We start from the raw sequence: 16743 nt of genomic DNA on the forward strand, positions 1-16743 counted from the left end.
AATTAAAAATATATAGCAAAAAAAAAAAAAAAATCACCTATGATACATCCCAAAGGCACATTTCTCTCCCCTATAGGAGCAGAAGAAAGCTGCCCATGCATTTTTACAAGGAAAGGAAAGGGGGAAAGACTGTTCAGCACTCACTATCACATTCCCTGTGGGATTTCACAACTGAAAAATGTGAACAACCCAACCATATTTTCCATTAGCCCGGTATGGAAGACGTCCATCCCATCAAAGAAATGAGAAAGATTCCCTTTATTTAATAATATTCTTAATAGCTGTGAAACGCAAGTACATTAAGCCAGATTTGGATGAAATTAAGCTTGCCTGCCGACACTGATAGGAACCCTGTCTCGGTTCAGCAGCCTTTTGTGAAATACAAATTAATTTACCTTTGTCACTCTCCATTCATGGGGTGATGTATGTGTTCCTTCTTTAAGGCTAATTAAACATCCAGAGGTCCTTTTTCATTGCTGTTCAAAGCCTGTACACAGTATCGGGGCAAAGTTGACAGCTCATGTGTTTCGTACTTGCTGTTGTTTCTCCCTTCGTTAAGATTGTTTTGCTTGGGCGTAAGGTTGATAAAAAATATGTTTACTCCTTAATTGGGATGAGGACCCACAATAATGCAATATGAAATATCCCGCACAGAGTCAGACGAACCACTTAGCCTCACTGATTGATGTGGAGCTATATTGTTTTATTGATTTTAACTTTTGTATGTTTTTAAGAATAGTTGTACAACCGTACCTTGTTTTGTGGCCAGGATCTGTTCTGGAGCCCTGGCCACTAGCCGGAAAAGGACGCAGGGCAAAGCGCCGCATCTGCACACGCTCGCAGAGCCGTTTGCACTTCTGCACATGCGCAAAGCACTATTTAGTGCTTCTGTGAATGCACGAGCAGCAAACCCAGAAGTAACCCATTTCGGTACTTCTGTGTTTGCCACGGACGGAATGGATGCTAGACACGGCAGACGTTCGCAGAGGTATTACTGGATTTCATTTTTTTCTTACTTACTTGGAAGGTCAATACAGCCCAGGTGGTTAGGAAGGCCCAACAGAGATGTTAGACAGCAACTGATGATTTCCTTCTATTGATCCACGATAGAAAGTGTCCTCTCATACTGTATTACGGTGTGGTACGCTGGTTTGACAGCCATGGACAAAAAGTCCCTGCAGAGCATGGTGAAGACAGCATACAATATCATGGGCTGTCCACTGAGTCCTCTAGATGTCATCGCAGGAGACCGTTGCCTCATAAGAGCGAGGAACATTCTCAGGGATGACTCACACCCTGGCCAGCATCTTTTTAATCTCCTGCCCTCGGGCAGGAAATATAGAAGCATGATAAGCCACACCAACAGGTTAAAGAACAGTTTCTACCCGTGGGCCGTGAGGCTGCTGAATGGAAGACAGCAACATTGCAGTTGACGTTCAGGGTTGGTGGTCGTACGAGGACTGAGAGATTGTGGGGGGAGTGGGGCTCATTTAATCTCACTGTAAACAAGTGGTACAGTGACAATAAAGTATTCCTATATATTTTTTTCTGGATTTCATTGTTTTGCCTTTTTGTAAACGGCTTTGTGGTTTTCTTACAGTCAAGCAGTGTATAAATTTCATTAAATAAATAAATAATCCTCATTTAAAGCTGTTGCCTATTGCGGGAGGAAATTCTATCGTTTAACTATAGGCCAGATGCAATAGTTTGTGTCCTGAATCTTCTAACATTGTCATCATAGCACCTCCATCGAAGGTTGACTACTTGTGGACTAGGTTTTCAGCCCAAGTCTTTGTAATTTGTTGTTGTTGTTTAGTCGTTTAGTCGTGTCCGACTCTTCGTGACCCCATGGACCAGAGATCGCCAGGCACTCCTGTCCTCCACTGCCCCCCACAGCTTGGTCAGACTCATGCTGGTAACCTCGAAAACACTATCCAACCATCTCGTCCTCTGTCGCCCCCTTCTCCTTGTGCCCTCCATCTTTCCCAACATCAGGGTCTTCTCCAGGGAGTCTTCTCTTCTCATGAGGTGGCCAAAGTACTGGAGCCTCAGCTTCACAATCTGTCCTTCCAGTGAGCACTCAGGGCTGATTTCCTTCAGAATGGAGAGGTTTGATCTTCTTGCAGTCCATGGGACTCTCAAGAGTCTCCTCCAGCACCATAATTCAAAAGCATCAATTCTTCGGTGATCAGCCTTCTTTATGGTCCAGCTCTGCTACAATTTCCCAAAGGTGCAAAGGTTTAGAAAGTTTTGTTGGTACAGTGGTACCTCAGGTTACAGACGCTTCAGGTTACAGATGCTTCAGGTTACAGACTCCGCTAACCCAGAAATAGTACCTCGGGTTAAGAACTTTGCTTCAGGATGAGAACAGAAATCCCATGGCAGCAGCGGAAGGCCCCATTAGCTAAAGAGGTACCTCAGGTTAAGAACAGATTCAGGTTAAGGACGGACCTCCAGAACGAATTCAGTTCTTAACCCGAGGTACCACTGTATGTTGAATATCCAATAAGATGTATGAATTCTCATTCAGTCCCTGAAAATATTGGATACACACCCCAAATCCACCTACTCTGCCTTTAGCTAGCTGATGTTCAAGTCAGCAGCTACAACAGAAGTGTCATCAGCCTTATTAACTGTAGCAATGTTGAACGCTTAAAGCTTTGCACATTTAAATTTGTTTCCCTGTTGAACCCCGTGCCCTTTATTGGGTTTGTAGATTTGCTGGTTATTTTAGGGTTGCTCGTGAAGGGCTGAACAAGTGCTATTGATTTTAGTTCAGGAATGAAAGATCCTTTGAAGCATTTGCCTTCTGGGAAATGCCCAATACCATAGGGTGAGCTATGGCAGATCAAAACCAGTTAATAGCTACAAGTGAGGGAAAGAATGTGCCGGCTGGAAAAGTGAAGCTTTAAAAGTGAACTAATCAATAGCCAGCTGATGGCTTCTTTGAATCTCTCTGCTTTTTGTTCACCTTAAAAATGCATGGGGTTATTTCCCATTATTTTGGCTCTGTCGCCATTGAAGGACACTTTCAAAGCAGAGGATGCTCAGAAGTGAAGAGCAAGATGGGATCGTGTTTTGTATATCACCAGGCAGTTTGTAGATGCTGTTTTCTAAGGCTTCATCCCAGGATGTGGGTCTGACAAGGCACAGGATAGAGCAACGTTCCTGAAGTTCTATGGGCCTGGTCTGGTCAAACTCCAGACTGGCTCCAGAGACAACTGGAGGTAACATCTTCAACTGTCCCATGGGACTACCAGTGATGGGCAACAGAAATGCTATATTGCCACAGTCTTTCAATTCATGTCATTTTACATTCCCTGCAATACTCTGATGTAGCATCATCCGGTGGGAAATTTACAAGTGGCAGGCGGCTTACAGTTAAAATTAAGTGAAGAAGGGGAAATATAGGGGATGATAGTCTGATCCTGAGCACCGTCACTCACAAGCCTTAACTCAGTAGTTGCCTGAGTGTGCTGAGTGCTAGACTTGGGTCGGAGCCTGCATGTGAAACTACAGGCTCAGCCACACTTCCTTAAAAAATAAAATAAAATATAAAATTATGATTTTCAGTTATATGCATTTCAATTGTTTTACAATCATTCTAACATTTCAAAATTTGACTTCCTTCCACCTCTTTCTGCGGTTCCTTAAATTTATTTTTTTACATTTCCTGCATATTCTAAATTAACTTATTCTTTTATTCATCTGCTTTAGATATATGCTCTTATGAAACTGCAGGTTATTACAATAATCCTGTCAATGTTCTTATCTGTTTGCAGTGTGTTTGTAAATATTCAATAAACCATTTCCATTCTTTTATAAAAAGTTTGTTATCTTGATTTCTTCTTTTTCCATTAAGTTTCGCTACTTCTGCATATTCCATAAGTTTTTGTATCCATTCTTCTTTCGTTGGGACTTCTTCTTTTTCCATTTTTGGGCAAATAACATTCTTGCCACAGTAGTGGCATACATGAATAAATTTCTGTACTGTTTAGGTAGTTCTGCCCCTATAATAAGGCTCATCCACACTCGTTCCATGCCTAGAAAGCACAAGTTTTCTGCTTGACCCATATTGTGTCCTGGCGGCTTTCCCTTTGCCCTGTTCCTTTCTCAGGGAAAATCTGCTCTTTAGCAATAAATCAGAACCAATGGCTATCTGTGGAAAACCTGATCCCTGTTTGCTCCAATTGAGCATTAAAGGGAAGTTTTTTCCAGGGGAAAGGAGCAGCACAAGTCCAAAATAAGCCCTATCCTGGAAGCTTAATTACACAACCTTAATCTAAATCATGCAAGAAAGCAGGATGTAAATGTAATAAATTGGGGGGGGGGGGGCTGGAGTAAACTGTCACCCCCCCACCCTTAACAAATCTTCCTTGTCTTATCAAAGATCTTTTTCGCTTTTTGTAAGTTTCACCCAAGCAAGAATTCCTTTTGGCCCTGCAATTTGGTTGCGCCCAAAACTTATGGATACATATTGACATGAGAACCTTCCCTCCATCCTTCAAGACAAGAGCGGCTAAAAAAAAGGTGACCTGTGGGCCACATTGATGGTCAGCCACACCTCCCAAAGCCACAGGTCAGTGCTGGGTGTGGCAAATATATATGCACATGCATGCATGCATGCACAGACAACCCATACAACACACATAGGCATTTACAACAAATAGGCAGTGGTGTAGGAAGGGGTGTGTGGTGGGTGCGGATCGCCCCGGGTGTCATCCCTGAAGGGGGTGACAAAATGGCTATGGTCTATATGATGCGGTGGCATGGGCACCTGCAGGTTCCACGCCGCCCAAAATGGCAGCGTGGGGCTTGCATATGCCTGCCGCCTCTCCCTCAGCCACCCTACAGCTGGGGGGTGGGGTGGGGAGGCTCGATGAAGCACACCCTGCCCCAGCTCGCCCCGCCCAATGGGTGGCTTGCCAGGTGCCTGAGCTATACCACTGCTGGGGGGGGGGGAGGAACCAGCTACAGATTGCAAAAAACAAGAGCAAAGCATAGCAAACAGGTCTGCAACCAACTACCCCTCTAAGAAGGCTTCAGCTGGGCAATTTGGAATGGGCAGCAAGCAGAGGGGTGCCGTGGTCCCGGGCCCAATTTTGAGAGGGGGCGCAAGCAGGTGCCTCCACAGGAGGCTCCTTCATTGGAGCCTGACTGTGTGCCAGAAGGAGCTGCGCTGCAGCTGCGGCGCTTGTGCCTGGCACAGCTCCATGGGGCCCGGGTCTGGCCTGACCTGGGGAAAAAGAGCAGGTGAGTGGGTGGCAGCGCTGCTGCCCACTCTCCTTGGCTGTGAGGCACTGATAGATTCCCCGCCCCTCTCCTAACCCTGAATTGTGACCCCCGGAGGGTGCCTTCTGTGCCCCACCCCCTTTGGGGCATGCCCTGCATGCCTGCCCCGGGCAGTGCAGGCATACGCTCCACTGCTGCAAATAGGGCACACATTACATACATACATACATATATTTACCTGACATGCAGGCACCCAACATTCTCTCCCTCTCTTTCTCTCTGACAATCATACATGAAGTCACACACTCATGCAAACACTCTCGCATGCAAGCACACATGCAAATATAAACTCACCACCAGCATTTTTTGGACTCTCTTCTCCAGCACTGGAAATGCTGCCTTTCACTCATAATTCTTTAGGCGACAGCATCTGCAAAATCCATAGGAGCAATTCAGTTTTCCATTCCATTATTTGCTGTGAGCAGCACGCTTTCGTGGAAAATCCATCTCTTGGTATGAATTTCAGCGGATTTAATTTGTATTGCAGTTCTGTCCTCTCTTTTTTGTCTCTGAATGCTCCCTTCAGCTCAAAGCCCTGAATAATTATGTGCACGCATGTTTTACTCGCAGTTGCACACATAGTGGATTTGTAGTTCAAAGGCCACCCAAACAGTTATTTGTTCTTGCCAAGGAACATGTCGCTCATGATCTGGAAGTGGATTAGGCATTAAAGGGTTAACAATCAAGACAGAGCAGGCATGAATTGGTGCAACAGAACAAGAATATCATGGTTAGGCAGACAGCTTGGCATGAAAAAGTCTAAAATATCAGAAGAATGAAGGCCTCCCTGCAATACATGTTCATCCATATAAACATAAATATAATCACCAAAAGCTTGGCAGCTTTGGGGATGGCTAACTGTGTTTCCAGATCAGAATTTGAATGAGTGAAACTGCTTTTCCCCCTTCTTTCTTTCTTTCTTTTTTGGTATAATTTCATTCCCCTGCCCCACATTTTGGAAGCAAATTTAAAATAAAGATCTCTGTGTTGTTGTTTTTTTAAAAAGTGCACATTTCTTTAGATGTACTGTGGTTTATTGCCCTGTTGTAAACTGGACTTTAAATACACTATATATTTTTTCCTTTTGGGGTCTAGATCAGATGAGATATCACTCCCAGTCTATCACAACATGTGTGTGTGTGTGTGTGAGAGAGAGAGAGAGAGAGAGAGAGGAGGAACAGTCATACCTTGGATCCCAAATGCCTTGCGAGTCGAATGTTTTGGCTCCCGAACGCCTCAAACCTGGGAGTGTGTGTTCTGGTTTGCGAACATTATTTGGAACCCGAACATCTGACGTGGCTTCCATGGATTCCGATTGGCTGCTGGAGCTTCCTGCAGCCAATCAGAAGCCGCACCTTGGTTTCCGAACATTTTGGGAGTTGAACAGACTTCCGGAACGGATTCCATTTGACTTCCAAGATACCACTCTATCTATTTGGATTGGTGGGGCAGAGGACAGGGAGACCAGCACAGGACAGAACTACAGCCCATGACAGCAAGAGCCAGCTAAGTCTAGTGTTGTCCCAGCTTCCTCCCTGTTACATTCTACAGGAACTACAAGGAGCAAGATCACAGCCCATGTCACCCCCTGGACAGACTGTAAACAGGAAGGCAGGCAGATGAGTGCTGGCTGTGAGCAAGTTGAGAGTGGTAGAGCAGTTCCCCATTCACCCAAATGGACAAGCCTCCACTCTGTGTGTGTGCGTGCATGTACATCAATTCCATCTCCTTCTGTTTCCCAAATCCAGGGTGCCGGATCCATGTCTTCTGGCCTCACACATGCAAGCAGGGGTGGAATATGCAAATTCCACTTACACATCTACATTTAAGTGCACTTAGGCAGCAAATGTGGGGCTGATTTCTTAATTTAATGGGGAAAACCATCATGCCATTTTCAGCTAAGCACACTGAACCTAAGATGAGCCCTACTGAATCAGGGCAATGGACCGTCTAGTCTAGCATCTTGTCCTCACAGGTGCCTGTGGAAAGCTAGAAAGCAGGACCTGAGGACAACAGCACTCTCTTCACCTGCAGTTTCCAGCAAGTGTTATCAAAGGCAGGAATTTATCGAATTCTCATTAAAGCCCTCCAAATTGGTGCCCACCACCAGATCTTGTGGCTGTGAGTTTTACATTTTGACTATGCACTGCCTGAAGAAGTACCAAGCTGTATGTGCACATATATTTGGACTGTCTAAAGGTAAGATAAAGGTAAAGGACCCCTGGATGGTTAAGTCCAGTCAAAGGCAACTATGGGGTTGCGGTGCTCATCTCACTTTTAGGCCGAGGGACCCAGCGTTTGTCCACAGACAGCTTTCCAGGTCATGTGGCCAGCAGGACTAAACTGCTTCTGGTGCAACGGAACACAGTGATGGAAACCAGAGTGCACGGAAATGCTGTTTACCTTCCCACCGCAGCAGTACCTATTTATCTACTTGCACTGGTGTGCTTTCGAACTGCTGGGTTGGCAGGAGGTGGGACAGAACAATGGGAGCTCACCCCGTCGCAGGGATTCAAATTGCCAATCTTCAGATCAGCAAGCCCAAGAGGCTCAGTGGCTTAGACCACAGTGCCACCCATGTTTACCTCACAAGAGACTAGGGCCCTGTGGGACTTGACATCTTTCCGCAGGGCCTGCAAGACAGAGCTGTTCCACCAGGCCTTTGGTCAGGGCACAGCCTGACCCCCCTCCTCTGGCAATCTGCACAGAATTTTGCTTAATGGTTGCCATCAATTTGATTTTAATTAATTTTTATAATGAAATGTTTTTAGAACCGTTGGATTAGCCACCCTGAGCCCAGCTTCGGCTGGGGAGGGCGGGATATAAATAAAATTTATTATTATTATTATTATTGGACTGTTTATCCCAGTGAGGTCAGCCAAAGTGGGAGTGGCATCCCAAGTGGGTAGGAATCACATTCCTCCACATTTGGGCTGAATCAGGAAATAGACATGCTATCCTACCCAGCCCTCTTATTTTCCCCCATCTTATGGAAAACTTCCTATTTATCACTTGAGTGGTCCCGTATTTCAATTTAGCAAAATAACCTGGCTTCTCCCCGCCCTCCTTTTTCCAGTAAAGGGTGGACTAGATTGAACTGTAACTACTTTTCACCTCCCAGATGAAAAATGTCTCCATACAATCATTGACTGCAATCTACGGTCTGCTGCCGCTGCCCTCCTTCCACGCCACTTCCACACTTGCTTTAGGTGACTCCTTGTGTGTGCAAAAACCTTGACGGACCCCAACCTGTATGAAAAACATCCAGTTTGATCATATTTTGATCAGTCAACCTTTTTTCTGCTGGTGCTTATGATTCTAATTCATTTTGCACAGCTCTGTACCAAAGAGGGGCTAAAAATAAAAAACCAGCCCAAGAGCAACTTGCACAATAAATGTCCTTTCTGTGCCATTTGATTTTTTATTTTTTTTACTCCAGTCAGTACAAAGGTAATTCAAATCCTCCTTGATCGCTATTCTAGGGTGGATTTTTAAAAAAGGTATTTAAAAAAAATAAAATAGCCACTCTCCTGAAGCTTTCCAGACCTGCCACTTTATCCTGCCCTGGAGTGCGGCTGTAATTTCCTGTAATATTTCTAACCATATATCTTTCACTTCACTACAAATTGCCTCGGCTATTGAAGTCAGCCTGCATACCTTGTTTCTACCTCTCTGCCATAGACTCCCTTTCCTCCTGCAGTATATTTCCATGCTCGAATCTGTCCTTGCAGCGAGCTCTGTGCCCTGGGAGTTAAGCAGTTCTGTCAGTTTGCTGATTAGATCAAGTCTCTCATACTCCTGTTTGCTACACGCTTCTTTTGAAATGCACATGCTCTGAGTCTTTTCCAATAAATGCCCATCACATTCATAGAGGAGGGAAAACAACAACCCAGAAAGTACATCATTGGATGTGTCACTTCCCACTCCCCCCACCGTGGGTCTTCATCCTTAATCCTTTTGACTTGCTACCTGTTGCTCATGATTTCTTTCTGCTTCAGTAGCACTTATCCATCACAAACAGAAGTTGGTTCTTTGTTTTGTTTTTAGCCTTCTAAATCCCTTTGTTCTGATATCACATTCCATGTACAGTGGTACCTCGGGTTAAGTACTTAATTCGTTCCGGAGGTCCATTCTTAACCTGAAGCACCAGTTTAGCTAATGGGGCCTCCTGCTGCTGCTGCACCACCGGAGCACGATTTCTGTTCTCATACTGAAGCAAAGTTCTTAACCTGAAGCACTATTTCTGGGTTAAGCAGAGTCTGTAACCTGAAGCGTATGTAAGCTGAAGCGTATGTAACCTGAGGTACCACTGTATATCGACCCAAAACTGGTGAGCTGAGGGGTATCGGGTGGGGAGTCCACAGCTGCAACCCTTACTCAGCTCTGGCAAAAGGAGGAACTACCTGTATAGTTGTCGTGGCATTCTGCTCAATATTGATCCAGAGCAGATTCCAGTGTATAGTTAGCAGAGTAAAAACTTGTGTTTATTGCAGGATCCCCTCCCCCCCCCAAAAAAAAGACCAGAGGCAATTAATATTTCATCCAGCAGAGCTTTACTGTGACTGAAGGCAAATGAGCATCATGGTCACAAATCCAATACATTCAGGATCGGCACTGTCCATAAGAAATCCAGTTGCAGCAGATTTAACTTAAACTTACAATAACTTATAATAAGTCTAAACCTTGCCACTAAGCATACTATGTACAGAACACCACAGCAGAAGGAGGAGAGATAGAAAGAGAAAGGGAAACCCAGGCTCCTTCTGGCCTTACTTTTATAGTCAGCATGACCTTGACAGAAAGAATAACAGAACCAGTTTAAGCCAGCTGTACTCAGCTTCCCAGAAGGAATAACCCAATCATCATGAACCTTCTGCTTGTTTCTTTCACACAGAGAAGCTTCCAGAACCCTCTTGAATTAATTAGAATAGGAAAGATCTCTACACATCAGATCAATACTTTCTGTACTAAGAAATGCAAACTGACAGTAGTAACCAAGGAATGTTCCTTATACCAATGGACAATGAAGAGCCATGTGATACTTCCTACAATTCTTTCCCAGTCAAGCTTGCTTTACAAGTTTAAGCAACCATCAGGAATTGTACTTGCCCATTTAATGTTTTTCCCTTGAGTTAAGTGCTAGGCATTTTGTTAGAATAAATTAGAAATTCTGGGTGGAGATACATTTTTGAGGGGGGAAATCATGCGGTCCCACACTCTGTTTCATTAGGTCGCATCTCCCTGATGTGTTAAAATCCTCCAGATAGGCATATGAGAAAAATGTGGAATAGGGGGCCTTGTGCCCATATTTTGTGTCAACTGCGCTATGCATTTAAAGTAGTATTGTGCCACTTTACACAGTCCCCACCCCAAATCTTGGGGGCTTTAGTTTAGGAAGGGTGTTGAGAATTGTTATGGGCCCCTATTTCCCTCAGGGAGTACAATTCTCAGAGTGTTTGATTATTAAACCGCTCTGGGTTTCTGACGTTTGTTAATGAAATTTGCTTGTATCATTGTGGAAAAAGCTTCTCAATAATATTGGTTGTTATTTAATGATTATCTAATCTCCCTCCCCACCAATATAATTATGAAAGCCTGAATACGGAGAAAAATGGAAGGAAAACCAGCCATTACGCAGCCACTGTTCCTCCCTTCCTATCCAAAGTTTGCTTGAGGTGGCGGAGTAACCCAACTCACAAGTAATTCAGAAACTCAACAAAAATTTATTTCCTCCTTCCTCCAGCTGTCTGTAGCTCAGGAACATAGTAGTAATCTTACAGGATCCCCTCATTTTTCCTGTCAAAATAAGCACATTTGGTTGCTGGTCAGCTGAGATCCATTCCTGCCACTGTGTTGCACCGTTCCCTTCCTCAAAAGTTGCGCTCCAGTGCCTTATTCATTAATTAAACAAGAAAATGAAGTGGACTTCAATTTGTTGCAGCTCTTGGCAGATAATCTACTGCATGGTTGCACCAGTGACAAAACCATGAAACTTTGCTCTTATGGGTTTGTGAGCTCCATGACCCTTATGCCGACACTTACTCTCTAGAAATCATGCTCTCTCATGATTTCTTTTTAAGGAGAGCACCTTCTGGAGGAACTGTCTCTCTTAACCTGCACTCACTGGCAAAGGGACCTTAATTTCTAATACTCTGAAAATGCAGTTTCTGCATGGACAAAGTGTCGCTAGAAACTATCCCCACCAGTCACCCACTCTCAGCCTAGCCTAGTCTCACGGGGTTGTTGTAATAAAATGGGGCTGCTTTTGGTGGCTGATGTGCCTCTTAAGGAATGCCTAGCACTGGGCTACAGTACTCCTAGGCCATTGTAGCTAGTTAAATCTCCCCCTCCCACACTTGCACGGATTCCAGCCTTACGTCCAGATTTTGCTAGTCTTGCTGCCAGAAATGCATGCAAATACGTATTTGCATAATTGAACGAAAAGGATAGTAACAGAAATTTTTTGGCAAGGGTGGGGTGGGCAGAGAACAAGCAGAGGGTGCGGAACATAGCAATTTCCCATTTTCTGCACATATAATCATGGCGCATTTTAAAAATAACAACACTCATTTTAGCACACTTCCTGGCTGGGGGGAGGGGCAAACAGGCAGGGGAAGGCCCCTTTAGCCACCTACTGTTCTGAAATGGTCACTCAATGTCAGGTTCTATCAGTCAGCACTTCAAATACGTGTGACAGGGTGAGCTCCCATTGCTCTGTCCCAGCTCCTGCCAACCTAGCAGTTCGAAAGCATACTAGTGTGAGTAGATAAATAGGTACTGCTGTGGCGGAAAGGTAAACAGCGTTTCCGTGCACTCTGGTTTCTGTCACGGTGTATGTTGCTCCAGAAGTGGTTTAGTCCTGCTGGTCATATGACCTGGAAAGTTGTCTGTGGACAAATGCTGGCTCCTTTGGCCTGAAATGAGATGAGCACTACACCCCATAGTCAGGTTTGACTGGACTTAACTGTCCATGGGTCCTTTACCTTTTCCTTACCTCTATCAACTATCTGGAAAGGCTGTAATATGTTTTTTTCCTGTTGGGGTCACAGAGAACTTTGAATCAGCTTCCAACACAAACATAGGAGCTTTTTCTATGCTTGCCCTTTGAGAAAGTTTCGTTCTAATCCTGCCAGTCTGTGCCACTCTTCCTATACCTGTGGGGATCTTTTTACTATTGCTTATTTAAGTGAAACAAAGTCAACTCTTGAAATGCTTTCACGGGAACCTTACCCCCACCCCTGGTTGTTCAAAAAACAACCCATTGTAGGAAACTCATTTCCCCCTTTATTTAAAACCTAAATAAGTACCTCTGGTGCCTCCCTTGAAATGAATTAGTTATCTTGTTCATCTGCCATATCCTGGGGCTAAATAATTAATCATAGCCAGGTGCAGTTTGTTGGACTTGTTGTTCTCGAGAAATACAATAGCGAATAAAAGACAGAGAAAAGCTGTTCAGGGAGAGTACTTCAGCAAAGCAATGAACTAGAAGGACGGTTCATCTGTGCGGGTTAAAAAAAAAGTGATGGTGGGTAAGTGCCAGTGTTTGCAGAAATATCTGGCTTTATAAAGTTAGCTTCTGCCAGGAGAAATTTCTCCATCGTTTACTTCATTTCAAAATATACCAGATGCCTTTTTATTTTGCATTCATGATGATTTCTGCCCATGATTGTATCAAGTTGGTTATACACAATCCTGCTTTCCATACCATTTCCACCAGCAAAAGTTTCTTTGTTTCCAATCAGGGGATGCCCCACAACGTCCTGAAACTTTTTATACCACTAAAATTCTGGTTTAATTTTTGCCTTGTTTTTGTTGCACTACATGGCTTGGATATTTGACATTTGCTGCAAGAGCGCTGTCCATGGTACTAAACTCACACTTGTCCCTTCAGTGTTCTTACTTTGCCATCCTGCCAGTCTAAGGAACCAGAAACCACCAGCCCATTCTGGCATGGACTATCACTCTTCCTTGGTAGTGGGTGTCCCCACTAATTGTGACAGAAGGAAATTTTATTTATAAATGTTATTTTTATTTTTTATTTTTTAAAAAAATATCTGCTTTCCCCGAAGGAAAAACAAAGCTTAATTTCTTGCTATAATTTTGTTAAGTGTTCCTCTTCTGCAAATGTATAGAGGTGTGCTGGAATACAGTATACACACACATGTACACACACACACACACGCATCTTTTTGTAAAACACCACCATCCACAGAAGGAGAAACTACTACTTTGAGATGTTAGCAAGGGAATAAATAGTGTTTTTTCTTCTTCTTCTGAAGGTCTTTCAGATGACCTTTGCTGGGGTGGGTGGGGGAACATTTAAAATAATTTTGATCTTTTTAGCAGTGCTGATATGCTCTTCCAGAAACATATCATTAACCAGAATCTCAAAAGGAATAAACATTTTATTTGTCCAGGGAATTAGGACCTTCCTTTCTTAAATTCTCCTTCCTTGCCAGGAAGAAAGCTGGAAAAGCACATAACACATCATAGAATGGGGAGAATAGCAATAGAACAGAATGGAACCAGGGCAATCTGCATGCATTACCCTAACTCCCCTGTATTTGTTTTACAGCCTCTGAGTTTACAACTCTCATTTAAGTCTGGAACTCCAAAACCCCAAATCAATTGCTATTGAGTAGGATAATATAGTGATGATGGATTTGCCAATGTCTGATTTCTACTTTGCCCCACATCCTTTTATTGATCTGTTTATGTATGCTGAGGAAGGTAGAGATTTCATGTTTTTTAAAGGCCTACACTGCAGTTCTACAGACCATGAATTCACAAACTACATCTTGAATAGTAATACTACCCCAGAGTAAGTCGCTTGAGAGGAATCTAGGTCATTTTTTTAAAAAAGAAAAAAGATGAACATAGCACGTAAACCACAGTATATTGAGCAGATGATGATGATGATGGCATCTATTTGTTTAGGATGGTCTTCCCCACATCTGCTTTTAATTGGAGGTGGCAGAGATTGAACCTGGAAGCCCTTATGCACCCAACAAATCTGCTCTGCCACAGTCCTTCTCTCAACAAATAGATTTCTACTTCCAGGGTACCTTCCAAATGAGATAATATTCCGTAGGCAGGACTAAGAAAACAAGACAAATTTCCTGTTGGGGAAAAATGGAGGATGTGTTCCAGTTTCAGCTCAAAGTGGTGATGGGGGGGGGGAGAGAAATTATCAGGTCTAGCTTGATAAATTGTCTCTAGTGAAAAAGTCACCTAAGTCATGTTTACAGAAGAAGAAGAAACACACAGAAAAAACCCCAACTTAATATTTCCCAATAAGAGATTCAGATTTAGTTGCAGGGCAATTGCCATTCAGTGTAAACAGAATACTGAAGTTTTCTCACACATGGTATGACTTGAAATGACAATCTGGAGAGCTCTCGCTAAGCACCAGCATAACTATAGTTATAGCTTGAGCAGAAATGGTTGTTCCAAATCTGCAGCATGCCTTCAATTGGATCCTGGTAAATTAATCTGAAATGCAGCGGGTAGGTAGACTGTTTCAATGTGGGCAATGGAACCAGCCCAGTAGTAATCTGTGGAGTGAGTGACTTAAAGTGTTTTTGAAGACAAGTGCCTTAAACGCTGCTTGCTCCATCATCAGGAAGTTAATTAAACATCCCCAAAAGCTTTGACACCAACTACCTTTTCTGCTGCCACTCATACCCACAATACAGTGGTAGCTCGGGTTACAGACGCTTCAGGTTACAGACTCCGCTAACCCAGAAATAGTACCTCGGGTTAAGAACTTTACTTCAGGATGAGAACAGAAATTGTGCTCCGTCAGCGCAGCAGCTCCTGCACCCAATTGGAAGCTGTGGAAGTTGTGTCAGACTTTCAGGTTCCAAAGAATGTTCACAAACTGGAACACTCACTTCCGGGTTTGCAGTGTTTGGGAGCCAAAACGTTCAACACACAAGGTGTTTGACTTTTGAGGTAAGACTGTACATCCTCCTCTGCAAAATAATTAAAAAGTCCTCTGGCAGTTTTTCAGGAGTGAAAATGTTTTTCCATTCAGAATGTCAGCAGAAAACATTGGTGCCACTGTGCTTGGGTATCATGGTGTCTTTTATTGTATGCATGTCATGATTATTGAACATTGCCCTGGAATCTGTGGACAAAGGGTGGGTCAGTCATATTTTGAATAAGATAATAAATAAGGCTGAAAATGTAACCATACATACTTGGGAGCAAGCCCAATTAAAGTCAACAGGACTTTGTGGACACAGGGTTGTGCTGTAAATCTGATTGGCTGCATAGAATTGTTGGAAGCCTGCTTATATAGTGAGAACAATGCCCTCACTCTGATTTAGGTTCATTCTATTTTCGTGTAGTCAGGCCTAATTTGATGATGTGGAGCTATGATGTCATCATGCTTGCCATGTAGTTTCTGGATCACACAGCAGGAAAGGAAAGGAAAGGAAAGGAAAGGAAAGGAAAGGAAAGGAAAGGAAAGGAAAGGAAAGGAAAGGAAAGGAAAGGAAAGACTGTTGAAAATGAAAACAAGGGGTTGCCAGGACAGGCAGCAAACAGTAGCAAGAGCTTTTTTTCAGGGGAAACTCACAGTGCTCTGAAACATTAAATACCCACCTGCATGGGATGCGGGTAGCACTGTGGTCTAAATCACTGAGCCTCTTGGGCTTGCTAATCAGAAGGTCGGAGGTTTGAATCCATGCGACCAGGTGAGCTCCCGTTGCTCTGTCCCAGCTCCTGCCAACCTAGCACTTTGAAAGCACACCAGTGCAAGTAGATAAATAGGTACTGCTCTAGCGGGAAGGTAAACAATGTTTCTGTGTGCTCTGTTTTCCATCACAGTTTCCTGTTGCACCAGAAGCGGTTTAGTCATGCTGGCTTTATGACCCAGAAAGCTGTCTGTGGACAAATGCCGGCTCACTTGGCCTGAAAGCGAGATAAGCACTGCACCCCATAGTCACCTTTGGCTGGACTTAACCATCTAGGGGTCCTTTACCTTTTACCTATTTACTGCCAGCTTCAAGGAGATTGATGGCTGCAGAACACAATATATCCCTTCCTACTAGAAAGAGAGGAACTGCCATAGCAACCTTTTGCTGATACTGCTTGACTGAACGTTGTGGCCTCCTGGTGATGCAGCCTGCTTGAAGGAGGCAGACTGGGCATTGTGACTTCATGATTATGATTACTGCTTTAGGGGGATGGACTAGCCATTGTGATCTCATTCTGACACTGCTTGACTGAAGGGCAAAGACTGGACATGGTGACATCAGGCTGATGCTGCCAGCTCCAAGGACTGGCTATTGTGATCTCATGCTGATGCTCCCCTTCAGTTGTTGTCGGCTGCCTCTCCAAAACCGGCCAAAAATGTTAGGGAATCACAGAATAGTTTGGGCTCAGTTTGATGGGAAAGGATGATCAGAACTCACATGCAACTGCTATGTCTTTGGGATGCCAGAC

The 16743-nt window shown here is 43.9% G+C and overlaps 1 protein-coding gene and 1 long non-coding RNA gene across 3 annotated transcripts in view; both read right to left on the reverse strand.

Annotated features, from left to right (window-relative positions):
* LOC307215933 (uncharacterized protein) overlaps nt 1-16435 on the reverse strand; it is a 177596-nt gene extending 161161 nt beyond the window's left edge. The window contains exon 1 of one of the 2 annotated variants that reach the window (XR_013838714.1): nt 16287-16435. The gene's annotated coding sequence lies outside the window, so the exon portion shown is untranslated. Of the gene's footprint in view, nt 1-16279 lie in introns of both variants that reach the window. The other variant, XR_013838715.1, reaches the window with a different exon arrangement.
* On the reverse strand, nt 5502-9170 carry LOC307216214. The gene is made up of 3 exons (XR_013839003.1): nt 8950-9170; nt 8407-8541; nt 5502-5941 (listed from the first exon to the last, which is right to left on the reverse strand). It is a non-coding gene; the product is annotated as an uncharacterized lncRNA (long non-coding RNA).
* Nucleotides 16436-16743: the final 308 nt, after the last annotated feature.

This window comes from Podarcis cretensis (assembly GCF_951804945.1).
Source record: "Podarcis cretensis genome assembly, chromosome: 5".
In the NCBI taxonomy this organism is placed as follows: domain Eukaryota; kingdom Metazoa; phylum Chordata; class Lepidosauria; order Squamata; family Lacertidae; genus Podarcis; species Podarcis cretensis.